This window comes from Lolium perenne, chromosome 1 (genome assembly GCF_019359855.2).
Source record: "Lolium perenne isolate Kyuss_39 chromosome 1, Kyuss_2.0, whole genome shotgun sequence".
NCBI lineage: Eukaryota > Viridiplantae > Streptophyta > Magnoliopsida > Poales > Poaceae > Lolium > Lolium perenne.
In genome coordinates this window covers 76,868,220-76,884,163 of record NC_067244.2, presented here as the reverse complement: position 1 = coordinate 76,884,163, position 15,944 = coordinate 76,868,220, and the positions used below count along the sequence as shown (strand labels likewise).

General features: G+C 47.4%; 1 long non-coding RNA gene across 1 annotated transcript; it reads right to left on the bottom strand.

Moving 5' to 3' along the window:
* Positions 1-2,134: 2,134 nt before the first annotated feature.
* Positions 2,135-2,702, bottom strand: LOC139830472 (uncharacterized). Its single transcript, XR_011742472.1, has 4 exons — positions 2,595-2,702; positions 2,396-2,506; positions 2,238-2,307; positions 2,135-2,157 (listed from the first exon to the last, which is right to left on the bottom strand). It is a non-coding gene; the product is annotated as an uncharacterized lncRNA (long non-coding RNA).
* Between the last annotated feature and the right edge of the window lie 13,242 nt (positions 2,703-15,944).

The window sequence follows — 15,944 nt, the reverse complement described above, 5'->3', positions numbered from 1 at the left end:
AGTTCAAAATACACATCATTTTCAATAGCTAGTTTCGATGTTTGTGGTATACATCACTGGCTACATCCTGATTTTTTCCAATTTTTTGGAAATGCAGAAATACAATATTTATTTTTTAAAAAGAAGGGGATAACTGGTGCCCATGTATCAAATCTCCACTCTAATTATTCCAAAATATTTATAGTGTTCTTCCAATAAGGTGGACGGACGCGGCAACGCTCACAATTATGGTCTAGTTCCTATTTGATACTACCTCCATTCTAAGGCTTAAGGTCTATTTTTTTAGAAAGTTAAATAAAAGTTTGACGAAAATTTTAGAAGAACTTAGAGCATCTCCAGCCGCGTTTCCCAAAGCGTCCCCCAAACCGCGCCGGATTGAGCGTTTGGGGGACGTGTTTTATTCATGCCGCGTTTGGGGGACGTCGCTCCCCAGCCGCGTCCCCCAAACGCCGCCCCCAAACATTTAAAATACTTTTTTTAAACACAGAACCATTTATCAAATATAGCATATGAATAAAAATGTTTGCGAGGATTGTTTTCAAATTAAATTACAACAAACAATAAAACAAGTAAACACGTATAATAAATAGGGCTAGATGCTAGATCAAGGTGCCACAGTATTTCCTTTGATCCTCCACAAATGCTCAACGAGATCAGCTTGAACTTGTTCATGAACATTGCTGTCACGGATCTCTGCGTGTATGGAGAGAAAATCAGCAAAATCTGTAGGCAACTCATGATCAACCTCCGCAAGAGGGCCCTGACACTCATAGGGACCAACATGTGTCCTGGCATGATTCTTGCGGTCATCCTCGATGATCATGTTGTGCATGATCACACAAGCCTGCATCACCTCACATTTGGTCGTGAGACCAGCTTAGAGCAGGGTACCGGACAATGGCAAATTGTGCCCGCTCGACATCCTTCCTGCAAGCCTCCTGTCGCGTAGCAAAGCGGGAATTCTTCAGACCTGATGGATTCGATATTGTTTTGACAAAAGTGGCCCATGTTGGATATATACCATCGGCTAGATAATAGCCTTTGGTATATTGGTGGCCATTGATCTCATAGTTGCATGGTGGAGAATGCTCTTCCACTAGTCTGCCGAACACCGGAGACTGCTGCAACACGTTGATATCATTGTGTGATCCCGCCATGCCAAAGAAAGAATGCCAAATCCACATGTTATAATCTGCCACAGCTTCAAGCACCACACTGCAATATCCATGACGCCCTTTGTATATACCTTGCCAAGCAAACGGGCAGTTCTTCCATGCCACTAGTAGAAAAACGGTCATCTATACCGGTTCCAGAGGGCCATTCGTACCGGTTTTGCAACCGGTACAAATTATTCGGCACTAAAGCCCCCCCCCCTTTCGTACCGGTTGCTTACGAACCGGTATAAAACGGGCCTCCACGTGGGCCACCAGGAGAGCTCAGGGCTGAGGATCTTTGGTACCGGTTGGTAATACGAACCGGTACCAAAGGTTCCCCCCGCGGCAGGGAATTTTCCCAAATCTCTGCCGCGGCAGAGAATTGGCTTTTTAGGGTTTTGGAGAGGTTTAGGGATATCGGTTTGATTCATATCGCGTCGATGCACCAGAAACGCGTTTGGGTTTAGGTAGTACATGAAGATCAAGATGATGCATAGCAAGTTGGTGCATATAATATAACACACATGTTATTGCATGAGATCGCAAATTAAGTAGCACTATGCATGAAGATCGATCTTCATGCATAGTGGTGCTCTCCGAGGCGTACTCTATATATGTCTATTACATGTAGCATAGTGGTACTCTTCGAGTCAACGATATATGTAACATGTACATCTTCATTCATTGTGGTGCTCTGCGAGTGGTGGTATGACGTCCCGAAGGAAAAATCCCGCCAATTCCTCGCCTATTGCTATGAAGCGGTCATCGATTGAGAGCTTGTTCCGCTTTCTTGCCAACTATAAAAGAATAAGATACAAATGAATACATGAAACAACTATTACTGAAACTCGGCACAACTTATGATAACAAAACAAATTTGTGAAGATTGTTTTTGTACCTCTTTATTTCTCTCATTATTCGTTCTCTCGTTGACAATTCTGCGGATGAACTCGCAAACGAAGAATCCACGAGAGATCGGTCCCGGAGGTTGTTGCGGGCATTTCTTTACAAGAATATAATTCAATCAAACAATAGTCAAGTATGATAATTGAAAGGTGTGTGGACCTAGGTAGTACTACTTACTTTCGCACGCCATCGCAGCTTCGGTGGCCATTCACGGGACGTATCTTCCTTGATGAAAGTTTGCCATACGCTGCTCGACAAAAGAAAATGCATAAAAGAGTCATCAATTAGTTCAAAGCAGGAAATTAACGAAACAAACCGATAAGAATTCAAATTACCTTCTGAGCATTAAAAAACAAGACACGTATAGATCCTTTTCTTTGGTTAGTGAGTCCAAGACTTCAACTTCTCCAATTTCCAAATTGATGACGAGAAGAATAAAGTGAAACCTACGCACGTTTCAATATGTAGTCATTAGTTAAAATTTTGACATACGGTGAGCAAAATATAATGTGTTATAAGACAAGTAAGACTCACTCGAAGTTGTAAGGCCAAAGTATTAGCTTTTTGTCACGTTGTCGCTTCAAAAACCTTAGCAAAGTCTGCGGTGTATCCTTGTTATAGAGGGGATCATCTATGGTTTTGACATGCATTGTGTTCGGGTCAATGAACCCAATGTACGTGATATCGTCCCTTTTGCATTCGAGCATCTTCGATCTGCATAATATAGCGCACAAAAGATTATAATCTGCAGACAATGAACGACTTCTCAAATTAAATAAATAAATCACTTACGAGACAATAGCAAGCGATGATTGATTTGTCGAGGGCCCGGAGATTGTATAAGCTGAAAGAGTTCGGCGAAGTCAACGTTCACACGGTACTCCTGGAAGTAGTGCTCTTCCCTAACTCGCACCATGATAGTCTCGATCCCTTCCTTTGAGGCCTTAAGGTACCACGAATGCAAGTTACGCATACATGTTGGTACCTTCCTGAGATTCTCGACCAAATCTTTCCCTTGAACAAACTGATATGCTCGTTCAGCTAAGGCGTAATCAGTTGCGTCTTGTCGAGAACTTTGAACGGTCTTCCCGTCAAACACCTTGAGAGGGGCGACCGATTGAACGGGTTGTTGTCCGAGCTGGTAGACACTGTGTATCCCTTTTATCTCCCTGATACCCGATTTAACGGGTTTTGTCGCCTCGATCATCTTGTCATACGACCTTTCAATAGAACGCGCATAGTCGGATGGCGGCGATGGTACAGGGTCATATAGATTGTCAACGGTACGCACAACTTTCTCCCGATCTAGTGTCTTCTCGAAAGGTATCTCTCGGCACTTTCGGTGCAAAAATTTCTTCACCTCGGCCTTAACGGCCTCCGCGTTTTCCTGCGGAGTTTTTCCCAAGGTAACTTCTCGGGAGGCGGCAGTTGTTTCTCCTTTCTAGCTTTCTTCCTAGGCGGCGTACCGTTCCGCTTAACGGACGCTGTCTTACGCGGAGGATCTCGAGATGGTGGACTCACGGCGGGGTCCCTCTCGGGTAGGTGTGGACTTGGCTGCTCACCAGGACTGCCACCGGGAGGAGTCGATGGCATTTGCTGCTCATGTGTAGGAGTCGGTGGCCTTTGCAAAAGGACGACGTACTTCTTCGGCCATAGGGCGAAACCGTGCTTGACATCGCCCGGTGTCCTCTCATCTTCACCTCTAGGAATATCAAGCTCCACTTTTTCAAACCCCGAAACAACTTCATCCACCCCGACACGAACACAACCAGGTGGAATGGGCATATGATGGTGCATTGCTCCATCTTCACTTGGGTACACATAGCCGACCGCCACCTTAACGAGACGCGGTCCTGATTAACATATGTAGCTCGCAATCTGTCTTCTCCGTGACATAATCCACGGGGTAGCTTCCTCCACATCCGTCAAGATGCGAGGAACCGACACTGCTTCTTCGCTGAGATGGGGCAGCATCGGCTTGTGGATCCTGTAGAAACAGCGGCTGCTCCGGTGCCCTCTGATTTCTCTCAAGAGCCTCCACCCTAGATAACAACTCCGTTACAATGTCGGCGTCCTTCTTCTTCTTTCGCGAACGGCTTCTATAAGTGTCAGCGCTGTCCGGCCACGCTTCCTTCATGGTGAGACCTGGGCGAGCTCGTACCCGTCCAACATGTTCGGGGTTCCCCGGAGCGAGTGTCGGCTCGTCATTCTCTCGATCGGGAATGTACTCTCCCTTTCGACCTTTTCAATTGCATCTACAAGCTTCGGTACAATTGCCTCAATTTTTTCCTTCCATTTTCCCTTCGCAACGATCAACCCTGTCTTTGGGTCCAACCCTGCCCCATGAGCGAACAACCAGAACTTGGACCGTTCGGGCCAGTCCCATGTCTGTGGAGTGATTCCATGATCCATCAGTTTATTCTCAAACGCTGTCCACTTCGGAATGGCACTCTTGTAGCCACGACCCCAAATGATGCGGAAGTTTCTTCTTTGCAGCATTTTCGGTATTTTTCTTCGATCGGGACACAAACTTAGACGATTTCTTATACTCCTTAAATGCGGCCCGGTGATCTTTTATCTTCACTAGATTATCATCGAATCTTTGGATCTTCATTCTTATATTTGTCCCATAAATTTTTCTTGAAGCTACGGAATTGTATGGCCATCTTCTTCCATGTCCATTCCTTGACTTTATCCTTCGGCCTTCCGTCATGTCTTCCGGTAGGCTGAACTTTGTCGATGGCGTTTCCCAAAGAAATTTTTTCATGCTTTGTCGTTGACATAAGTAGCACCACTCTCCGGGTTCTTCGGCTTATGCCACTCTTGAATGCTGATCGGTACATGGTCCCTAACAATAACTCCGGATTGACTTGTAAATTTGCGGCAAAACTCCTTGGGCTCCACTGGTTCACCATTAGCCTTGAATGCCGTGAGGGCTAACCTGCCCTCGCCCTTTAGCACCAGCGTCGGGCCTCGTTTTGTTCTAACAGACTTGCTCGATGATCCGAAGGCTAAAAGAAAAAATTATTCGTTAATAAGTGCAATACAAATAAATGAATGCATCTAGGGATGAACACAGACTAATTGATACATAGATATACACCTCGCCGGAGTTTGTGATGGACACTTCATTGTCTTTTCTAACTTGTTCAGACTCAAGTCCCTCGCCAAAATCATTCAGAAAGTCGGCGTACTCGTTGTCATCTCCATCGTCGGGTTAGGACCACGGGCACTCTCATAGATCAATCGCTGCACCGCTTCTTCCCCCTCCTCATCTCGGACGAAGGTGCCGTCCTCCATACCTCAATGTCACTGCAAAATTAAGAAAGCAATTGTATTTCATTCATCATGTAATGATCATATAACAGATTGCTAGATGGATAACAATTGAAATGAAGAAAGCAAAAAAACCCTAACCCTAACACTCGGCGCTCCTCCTCTGGCTCTTCTCTCTTTTTCTCGACCCTAACCCTAACACTCGGCGCTCTTCCTCTCGCTCTTCTCTCTTTTCTCGACCCTAACCCTAACACTCGGCGCTCTTCCTCTCGCTCTTCTCTCTTTTCTCGACCCTAACCCTAACACTCGCCGCTCTTCCTCTCGCTCTTCTCTCTTTTTCTCGACCCTAACCCTAACACTCGCGCTCCGCCTCACGCTCTTCTCTCTTTTTCTCGACCCTAACCCTAACACTCGGCGCTCTTCCTCTCGCTCTTCTCTCTATTGATGCATAAAAGGGAAAGCTTCAAAGTTACCCATTGAAAACTTGATTTTTTCTCCGCCTAAAATTTTAAAATATGATTAATAATCAAAATCCCTATTTGAAATTTGAACTTCATCAAAATTGGAAAGTAAGCTGTGTCATTGTGTCATTCTTTCTATGCAAAATTGGAAACAAAATTCGAATGCCTGGCTCTCCTTCACGGCCGGCCCGGCGCCACAGCACACCCTCACCGCCGTCGGCTGCTCGGCACACGGCGCACACCGCGGGCGCCGCGCTCACGGCCATCTTCCGGGGCCGCCATCGGGCCGGACTTGTACTGCCTCGCCTCCAAGGCCGACGCCAAGGCCGTCGCCAAGGCCGTCGCCAAGACCGGGCCGGCTGCGGCTTGGCGACCGGCTCTTGCTGCTGGTCGTCGAGGTGAAGGGCGGGGTGGCCTGGCCGGCGCCTACCCTCCGCACGGCAGCGCGGCATTTCGTCGAACATGCCGCAGGCGTGCGTGAGGAGGCCGGCACGAGCTCACCGCGGCGATCGTCGCGCGTGCGCGGGCTCCTCCCGCGAAGCGCGGCGGCTAGGGAGGCGACGTGAGGAGGCGGGGTGAGGGAGGCAAGGCGAGGAGGGAGAGGGAGGTCCTCACCTCGGTTGCCGGCGCGGGGAAAGGGTGGAGCGGCGGGCGTCGATGCGCGGCGACGACGGCGACCCGGCTGCTGCTGCGGCTTGGCGGACCGGCTGCTGCTGCGGGCTACGGCGGCGACGGCGGCGGCGCGTGGAGCTTCGGGCGATGGCGACGGCGGCGGCGCGTGGAGCTGCGGGCTACGGCGACGGCGGCGGCGCGTGGGCTCCTGTGTGCGCGCGTCGGTGTGTGCTGTTTTTTGGCCAAGTTTGGCCACGCCTAAGTGTTATACGGAGGAGTACCCTTTGGTACCGGTTGGTACCACCCACCGGTATGTAAGTCCTTTCGTACCGGTTGGTGGTACCATCCGGTACCAACGGGGTTTTGTTTTGTTTTCTTTTTGTTTTTCTTGTTTTCTTTTCTTTTCTTTGTTTCTTTTCTATTTCTTTTTATTTTCTGTTTTTCTTTCTTTTCTGTTTCTTTTTCTTTTCTCTTTGTGTTTCTTTTCTTTTCTTTTTATTTTTCTATTTCTTTTCTTTTGTATTTGTTTTCTATTTCTTTTTCTATTTCCGTTTGTTTTATTTTCTATTTCTTTTCTATATCCTTTTTTATATTTCTTTTATATTTCTTTTCTATTTATTTTGTTTTCTGTTTCTTCTTTCTTTTCTTTTCTTTTCTGTTTTTTTCTTTTCTTTTGTGTTTCTTTTCTTTTCTTTTTATTTTCTATTTCTTTTCTTTTCTATTTCTTTTCTATTTCTTTTCTATTTCTTTTTCTATTTCCGTTTGTTTTCTTTTCTATTTGTTTTCTATATCCTTTTTTATATTTTTTTTCTATTTTTTTTCTAATTCTTTTCTATATATTATCTATTTCTATTCTTTACTCTTGCCACGACGCGGTCCGCGCGGGAAACTTTCCCGCCACGTACGACGGAAAAAGGCGGGAAAGAAAGGGCGGGAATAAAATTTTATTACGATTGAACTCGAATTAAAAGTACATAGCTTAACTGAAAATTAAAGATAGATGGCCAAATTCTACTGTTGGAGTCATTCTTCAGTCATACTCCTGCCTAGCCCTGTAGTAGTCGCCACTGTAGTCGTCGTAGTCGCCGTCATCATCGTCGCTGGCATCGGGGTCGCGGTACTCTCCGGTCGGCGGGTGAGCACGCGTGGGCTGGGACGAGGGTAGCGCGAGCGGGGGCCACGGTAGGCCATGACGCCCTGGAGAGTCCGGCCGCGCCACCACGGCCCGACGGCCGGCCTCGTTGAAGTTCGAAGGAGGCGGACCGCCCTCCTCATGCCTGGAAAGCGCCCTCTCACGCCGATTGATGAAGAAGCTTTCCCAAGTCGGGCTGTAGTCGGGATGCCACTGGGGATGTTTTCTTTTTTCTTTTACTGTTTTCTTTTCTTTTGCTGTTTCTTTTTTCTTTTACTATTTTCTTCTTTCTTTTCTGTTTCTTTTTCCTTTTATTTTGTGTTTCTTTTCTTTTCTTCTCATTTTCTATTTCTTTTCATTTTCATTTTCTATTTCTTTTCTTTTCATTTTCTATTTCTTTTCATTTTCTATTTCTTTTCTTTTCATTTTCGTTCCCCTTTCTTTTGTGTTTCTTTTCTTTTATATTTCTTTTCTATTTATTTTGTTTTCTGTTTCTTCTTTCTTTTCTTTTATGTTTTTTTTCTTTTCTTTTGTGTTTCTTTTCTTTTCTTTTTATTTTCTGTTTCTTTTCTTCTCTATTTCTTTTCTATTTCTTTTTCTATTTCCGTTTGTTTTCTTTTCTATTTGTTTTCTATATCCTTTTTTATATTTCTTTTCTATATATTTTCTAATTCTTTTCTATATATTATCTATTTCTATTCTTTACTCTTGCCACGACGCCGTCCGCGCGGGAAACTTTCCCGCCACGTACGACGGAAAAAGGCGGGAAAGAAAGGGCGGGAATGAAATTTTATTACGATTGAACTCGAATTAAAAGTACATAGCTTAACTGAAAATTAAAGATACATGACCAAATTCTACTGGGGAGTCATTCAGTCATACTCCTGCCTAGCCCTGTAGTACTCGCCACTGTAGTCGTCGTAGTCGCCGTCATCATCGTCGCTGGCATCGGGGTCGCGGTACTCGAACGTCGGCGGGTGAGCACGCGTGGGCTGGGACTGAGGGTAGCGCAGGCGGGGGCCACGGTAGGCCATGACGCCCTGGAGAGTCCGGCCGCGCCACCACAGCCGACGGCCGGCCTCGTTGAAGTTCGGAGGAGGCGGGCCGCCCTCCTCGTGCACAGCAGCGCCCTCTCACGCCGATTGATGAAGAAGCTTTCCCAAGTCGGGCTGTAGTCGGGATGCCACCGGGGATTCCTCCGCTGCTCGGCGTGAGCTCGAAGTAGTAGTGGATCGTGATGGCCAACACGCGCGCCACACCTATAGGGACAGGAGCGACCGCTACGCCTCCGACGCTTAGAAACCAGCCGGTCGGGACGCGGTAGCCCGGCGGGCGAGGGGTAGTTCGAGGCGCAAAGCGCCTCCGCCTCCCGGGGGTTAGAGATGCGATGGAAGCCATGGGAGAGAATGATGAGGTTTGCAGATATGAGTCTAGATGTGATATGTAAATGGTGGCCAAGCCTACATATATATAGTGAAAAAATGGCGGGAAGACAGAGGCGGGAACCGGTGGAAAGCGCGGGAAGAAAATAGGCGGGAAGACAGATCGAGGCAAACCTTTAGTACCGGTTGGTGGGTGCAACCGGTACTAAAGCTGTCGGCGGGATAAGGACGCCCTGCTCGATGAGATAAAGTATGTAGCGCACGACGCCCTGTCGGTGGGATAAGGACGCGTGGGTAACCTTTAGTACCGGTTGGTGGGTGCAACCGGTACTAAAGCTGTCGGCAAGATAAGGACGCGTGGGTAACCTTTAGTACCGGTTGGTGGGTGCAACCGGTACTAAAGCTGTCGGCGGGATAAGGACGCCCTGCTCGATGAGATAAAGTATGTAGCGCACGACGCTCTGTCGGTGGGATAAGGACGCGTGGGTAACCTTTAGTACCGGTTCGTGTCTACAACCGGTACTAAAGCTGTCGGCAGGATAAGGACGCTCTGCCTATAAAAGGAGCATCGATACACCATGGGAAGCAGCTCAACAAGCCAACATGGATGGAGAGTTTCATCACCATGGATGGAGGAAAGGGTTGGGAAATCTCCCGTGGCGGAACTTGTCGAAGATGCCCTTGGTGCACACGCCCTATGGCATCTTCGGAAGTTCCGCCTCGGAAAAATTTCCCTGCAAGCCCGTGGAAGACTCCATCTCCTCTAACAAATGTTGGGGAAAGGGTTGGGAAATCTCCCGTGGCGGAACTTGTCGAAGATGCCCTTGGTGCACACGCCCTATGGCATCTTCGGAAGTTCCGCCTCGAATTTTTCCTGCAAGCCCGTGGAAGACTCCATCTCCTCTAACAATGTTGCGGAAAGGGTTGGGAAATCTCCCGTGGCGGAACTTCTCGAATATGCCCTTGGTGCACATGCCCTATATATGGCATATTCGGAAGTTCCGCCTCGGAATTATTTCCCTCTGCAAGCCCGTGGAAGACTCCATCTCCTCTAACAATGTTGCGGAAAGGGTTGGGAAATCTCCCGTGGCGGAACTTCTCGAATATGCCCTTGGTGCACATGCCCTATATATGGCATATTCGGAAGTTCCGCCTCGGAAAAATTTCCCTGCAAGCCCGCGTGACTTAACTAGTAAAACAAGCCAACCATCTCCATTGTTAATATCTTACATACAGTAACATCATTACACAAAAGTGATTTCCATATTGAGATACACAAGTTATGATCCCTATATGTAGCTAGCTAGTCTTCTGAGTTTTCTTCGCTCGTTTCCCTTTCTTCTTACTGCGACGCAACCATGGACAATCTTCATTGTTTAAGATGATGCTTGGGTCAATTTTTACCTTGAAGGGTGGAATATCGTCAAACTTATTATAATCTTCGACATGTCTGTCTTGTCCTCTACTCCCACGATGTTTCTTTTTCTGAAAGAACTATGTGCCGCTTTGGCTCATCGTATGATGTGTCCTCTTGCCTTTCTTTCCTTTTTTTCGGTTTGCTAGACATATCCTTCACATAAAAAACCTGAGCCACTTCACCGGCTAGGACGAATGGTTCGGTGTCGTACCCAAGATTCTTGAAATCCACTTTGTAGTCATTCCGTCTTTGCGGGTCTACCTGTACCCCGTCTTTCAGGTTGAACCATTTACACCGGAACAAAGGGACCTTGAAATTAGGTCCATAGTCAAGTTCCCATATCTCCTCTATGTACCCATAATATGTGACCTTGTTCCCATTGCCATCTTCTGCATCAAAGCGGACACCACTGTTTTGGTTGGTGCTCTTTTTGTCTTGGGCGAAAGTGTAAAATGTGTTCCCATTAATCTCGTACCCTTGAAAAGTCGATATAGTAGAAGATGGTTGCTTGGCCAACAAGTACAGCTGCTCGTCATCGGTGACATTCATGAGACGTGTTTGCAACCAACCGCCGAAAGTCTTCATGTGTTCTCCATCAATCCAATCTTCACGTTGCTCCGGGTATTTAGAGCGTAAGATCTCCTTGTGTTCCTCTTTGTACGGAGCCACCAAGATGGAATTAAGTAGAACTGTGTAGTGTGCTTGAGTGAAAGAATGTCCGTCCATACACGTTGCTGATTTCTTTCCTAGCGTGCCTTTTCCACGCAGTCTCCCCTCATAGCGCGATTCAGGAACACCGATCGGCTTAAGGTCAGGAATAAAGTCAACACAAAACTCAATGACCTCCTCTGTTCCATAGCCCTTGGAGATGCTTCCTTCTGGCCTAGCACGGTTATGAACGTACTTCTTTAAGACTCCCATGAATCTCTCAAAGGGGAACATGTTGTGTAGAAATACAGGACCGAGAACGCCAATCTCTTCGACCGGGTGAACTAGGAGATGTGTCATAATATTGAAGAAGGATGGTGGTAACACAAACTCGAAGATGACTAGACATTGTACCACATCCTTCAGTAAATTTTGTAGAGTAAGTGGATTGATCACCTTCGAGAAATTGCATTGAGGAACGCACATAGCTTCACAATGGGTACTCGAACATTTTCCGGCGAGAAGCCCCCTCAATGCAACCGGAAGTAATTGTGTCATAATCACGTGGCAGTCATGAGACTTTAGGTTTTGAAACTTTTTCTCCGACATGTTTATTATTCCCTTTATATTCGACGAGAAGCCGAGACGGGACCTTGATGCTACTCGGGACTTCAAAAAAGATCTCCTTCTCCTCTTTGGTAAGAGCATAGCTGGCAGGACCTTGATACTTCTCTGGATTCAGGTTGTTTCCTTCGTGGATACTTTGCTGGTCCTGCCGTGCATCCGGTGTATCTTTTGTCTTCCCATACACGCCCAAGAAGTTTAGCGAGTTCACGCAAAGATTTTTCGTCACGTGCATCACGTCGATTGCGAGTGAACCTCTAAGAATTTCCAGTAGGGTAGCTCCCAAAATATCGACTTCTTCTTCCACATGGGTACGTGTCCGTCAACATCATGCGGAGCAGATTGTCCGCCAGGCCCCTGTCCAAAGATCACTTATCAATCCTTGACCATATCAGATATAACTTCCCCCGTAGGGCGGGTAGGCTTGGTTCGGTTATCTGCACTCACCTCCGAAATGCTTTCCTCTCTTTCTTACGTGATGTTGTTTTGGAAGAAATCGACGATGCCCAGTACACATTCTTGTTTCCCAAATAAATACTATCAGTCTCACCTAAACAGTGTGTGCATGCATTGTATCCCTTGTTTGACTGCCCTGAAATGTTACCAAGAGCAGGCCAATCATTGATGGTTACAAATAACAACGCTCGTAGGTTAAATTCCTTTTGTTCGTGCTCATCCCACACAGGTACACCTTCGTCACGCCACAACTCTAAAAGTTCTTCAACCAATGGCCTCGGGTACACATCAATGTCGTTGCCGGGTTGCTTCGGGCCCTGGATGAGCACGGCATCATAATGAACTTCCGCTTCATGCACAACCAAGGAGGAAGGTTATAGATACATAGAGTCACCGGCAGTGCTATGGCTGGAGCTACTGCTCCCGAAAGGATTAAAGCCATCTGTACTTAGACCAAATCTTAAGTTCCTTGCGTCATCTGAAAATGACTTGAACTCTCTGTCGATTTTTCTCCACTGCGACCCGTCAGCGGGGTGTCTCAGCATCACATCTTTCTTACGGTCCTCTTTGTGCCATCGCAACAACTTGGCATGCTCTTTGTTCTGGAACAAACGTTTCAACCGTGGTATTATAGGAGCATACCACATCACCTTCGCAGAACCCTCTTCACAGGGGTGGACTCACCCTCAACATCGCCGGGGTCATCTCGCTTTGATCTTATACCTCAATGCACTACATACCGGGCATGCATTCAAATTCTCGTACTCCCGCGGTAGAGGATGCGGTCATTGATGCATGCATGTATCTTTTGCACCTCTAATCCTAGAGGGCAGACAACCTTCTTTGCTTCGTACGTGCTAGAGGGCAACACGTTCTCCCCTGGAAGCATCTTCTTTATTATTTTCAGCAACTTTTCAAATCCCTTGTCAGAAGTACCATTCTCTGCCTTCCACTGCAGCAATTCCAGCGTGGTACCCAGCTTTTTCTGACCATTTTCGCAATTTGGGTACAACAGTTTGTTGTGATCCTCTAACATTTTCTCCAACTTCAACCTCTCCTTTTCATTTCCGCAGTTCATCTTCGCATCAAGAATGGCCCGACCCAAATCGTCATCCGGGTCATCAAAAATCGGCTCATCGAAAATGAGCTCTTCTTCAGCTTCATCTTCCCCCATTCTACTACCACCGTCTTCAGTGAATAAGCTGGGATAGTTGTCACTATCCTCTTCTTCTTCGTTGTCTTCCAATATAACTCCTCTTTCTCCGTGCTTGGTCCAACAATTATAGCTGGGCATGAAACCATTCTCCAGCAGGTGGACGTGAAGGGTCTTCGAGGTAGAGTAATCCTTCATATTCTTACAGGAACTACATGGACAATACATGAAACCATTCGACTGCCTGTTTGCCTCAGCCACGTTGAGAAAATAATGCATGCCAGTAATGAACTCGGGATGGCACCGGTCACCGTACATCCATTGTCGACTCATCTGCATTTTATATGTATATCAAAAATCATTAAGTACACAACATCATGGATATATGAGTGACCAACTTAATTAATATTCAAGTTCATCACATAAAACTAAGTTATTTTTATAAAAAAGAAGAGGGGCTCACCGAGGTGGTACCGTGCCGGCTAGGGGACGACGCTGGCGATCGACGGCGGTAAGGACGGGGATGATACTAATTAAAACCTACAAAACATACCATAATTTCAGCTCAAATTGCATATAAAAAATAAAATCACTAACTTAGGCATTTCATCGAACACCTTGCTTGCACTAGAAAAATAGTACGAGTTAAAACTACCAAAGAAATGAGCTAAATTAGAAACGCCGGAAGGAAGGATGATATTGCTAACCCTGGATAGATGTATGCCGTTAATCTTGTTAAAATGGTGGAGAAAAATGAAAATTATTGGAGTGTGAGAGGTGCAAAATATTTGGAAATGTGAGAGAGGATGAGAAGGAAATGAGATATGCAGGGAGGTCGGGCGCGCTGCCGCGCGCTGATATAGGGCATGGACCCTTTAGTACCGGTTCCTTACATGAACCGGTACTAAAGGTGCAGCCTTGGCCCCACCACCGCCTGGAAACTGGGCAGAAACCCTTTAATACCGGTTCGTAACACGAACCGGTATTAAAGGTCCGTTACAAACCGGTATAGATGTCCCACCCCTGGAACCGGTATTAATAAAGCCTTTCGTACCGGTTCGTAAGGGAACCGGTACTAAAGGCTTAGACGGATGAGAGGTTTTCTACTAGTGTGCCTAGTGCATGCAATCGATACTTCCAAGCATTCCGGGGAATCCTCTGGCAGCATTTTGTGCCATGATCCTTGCAGTCTCTTCCTCAGTTGGCCGTCTCAAGTAGTATTTGCCAAACTTTCCCACCACAGCTCGGCAAAACTTGTACATGCACTCAATGACAGTAGACTCACTCATGCAAAGGTAGTCGTCCTGTGTATCGGCAGGTGCTCTGTATGCAAGCATCCTTATGGTGGCGGTTCACTTCTGAATGGACGAGAACCCGACAACGCCTACAGCGTCGAGCTTGAGCTTGAAGTAGGGGTCGAACTCTCGAACGCCGTGGAGGATATTCATGAACAGGCCCTTGGTCATCCTCTACCGGCGCCGAAAATTGTCTTCATGTGTTGCACCGTCTGCAAAGTAGTCGTTGTGCAGCATGGTATGCCCCTCCATCCTCTGCCGGGGCTTGGACTTCCTTCTCCCCCGCCTTGATCCTCCGCGACGTGGCCTCTTCATCTTCTCCGCCTCAGCGTCAACCATGTCCTGGAGGGACGCGATGATCAGCAAATGCTCCCGCATGTCGTCGTCAAAGGCTTGCTCGTCCTCCAGCAGCAGGGCAAGCATCTCATCGTCGCTGTCCATGGCTAAAGCAAAATCCATGGTTAAAATTGCGCCGAGGCAGACGACGCAACGAATAGCGGCCAATCGCGCCTACCTGGCAAGTCGTCGAGCACCTTGTGTGCGCGGAGGTGGGGCGGATTTGATGACGCGTTCTGGGACGCGCTGTCGAAGCGGCAGCGGCGGCACGACCGGCGGGAGCCCGAGCCGCGACGACGGTGCCAACTCTCAGCAGAGATTAGACGCCCAAACGGCCGGGAAATCCAGCGGCGGCGGAGGGGTGGGAGGCGCGGGAAGGAAGGAGCGACGAGAAAAGAGGTGCGAACCAACGGTTTATGCAAATAGTCGCCGACATGTGGGAGCCCGCCTCGCTTTTCGTTGTGTCTGGCGTGCCCGGAGCGTCCCCTGTGGGACGGGGACGGGCTCGGGGCGCCGGACACCGTATCGGGCCGCGCCGGAAAAAAATTGGCTTTGGGGTACGCGGCTGGAACGGTTTTTTGGTCCGGCGCGCCCCAAATTGCTTTGGGGGACGCGGTTGGAGATGCTCTTATGAATAAATATGATATTTTGTAGGTACCATATGAAAATATATTTCATTATCTATCTAATGATATTGATTTTGTACTTTTCATGTTAATGATTTTTGATAAAAACTTAGTTAAACTTAACATAGTTTGACTTTCTGAAAAAATATAGGCCTTAAGAGCATCTCCAGTCGCGACCCCCAAAGGGCGCCGGATCGAGCGTTTGGGGGACGTGTTTTGTTCGTGCCGCGTTTGAGGGATGTCGCTCCCCAGCTGCGTCCCCCTAAACGTCGTCCCCAGTCAGAAATTCAAATAGTTTGCATTCAAAAGAGATCGTTCCCGCCGAAGTCGTCGCGATCAGAGTAGCGGCGATCAAAGTACTGGACGCGCGATCATATTACATGCCGATGTAAAAATTAGAAGAAGGGTTTGGGCGATGCCGATGCCAACGGCGCATCCTGAGTCGATGCAGGCCCGTCGATCACGT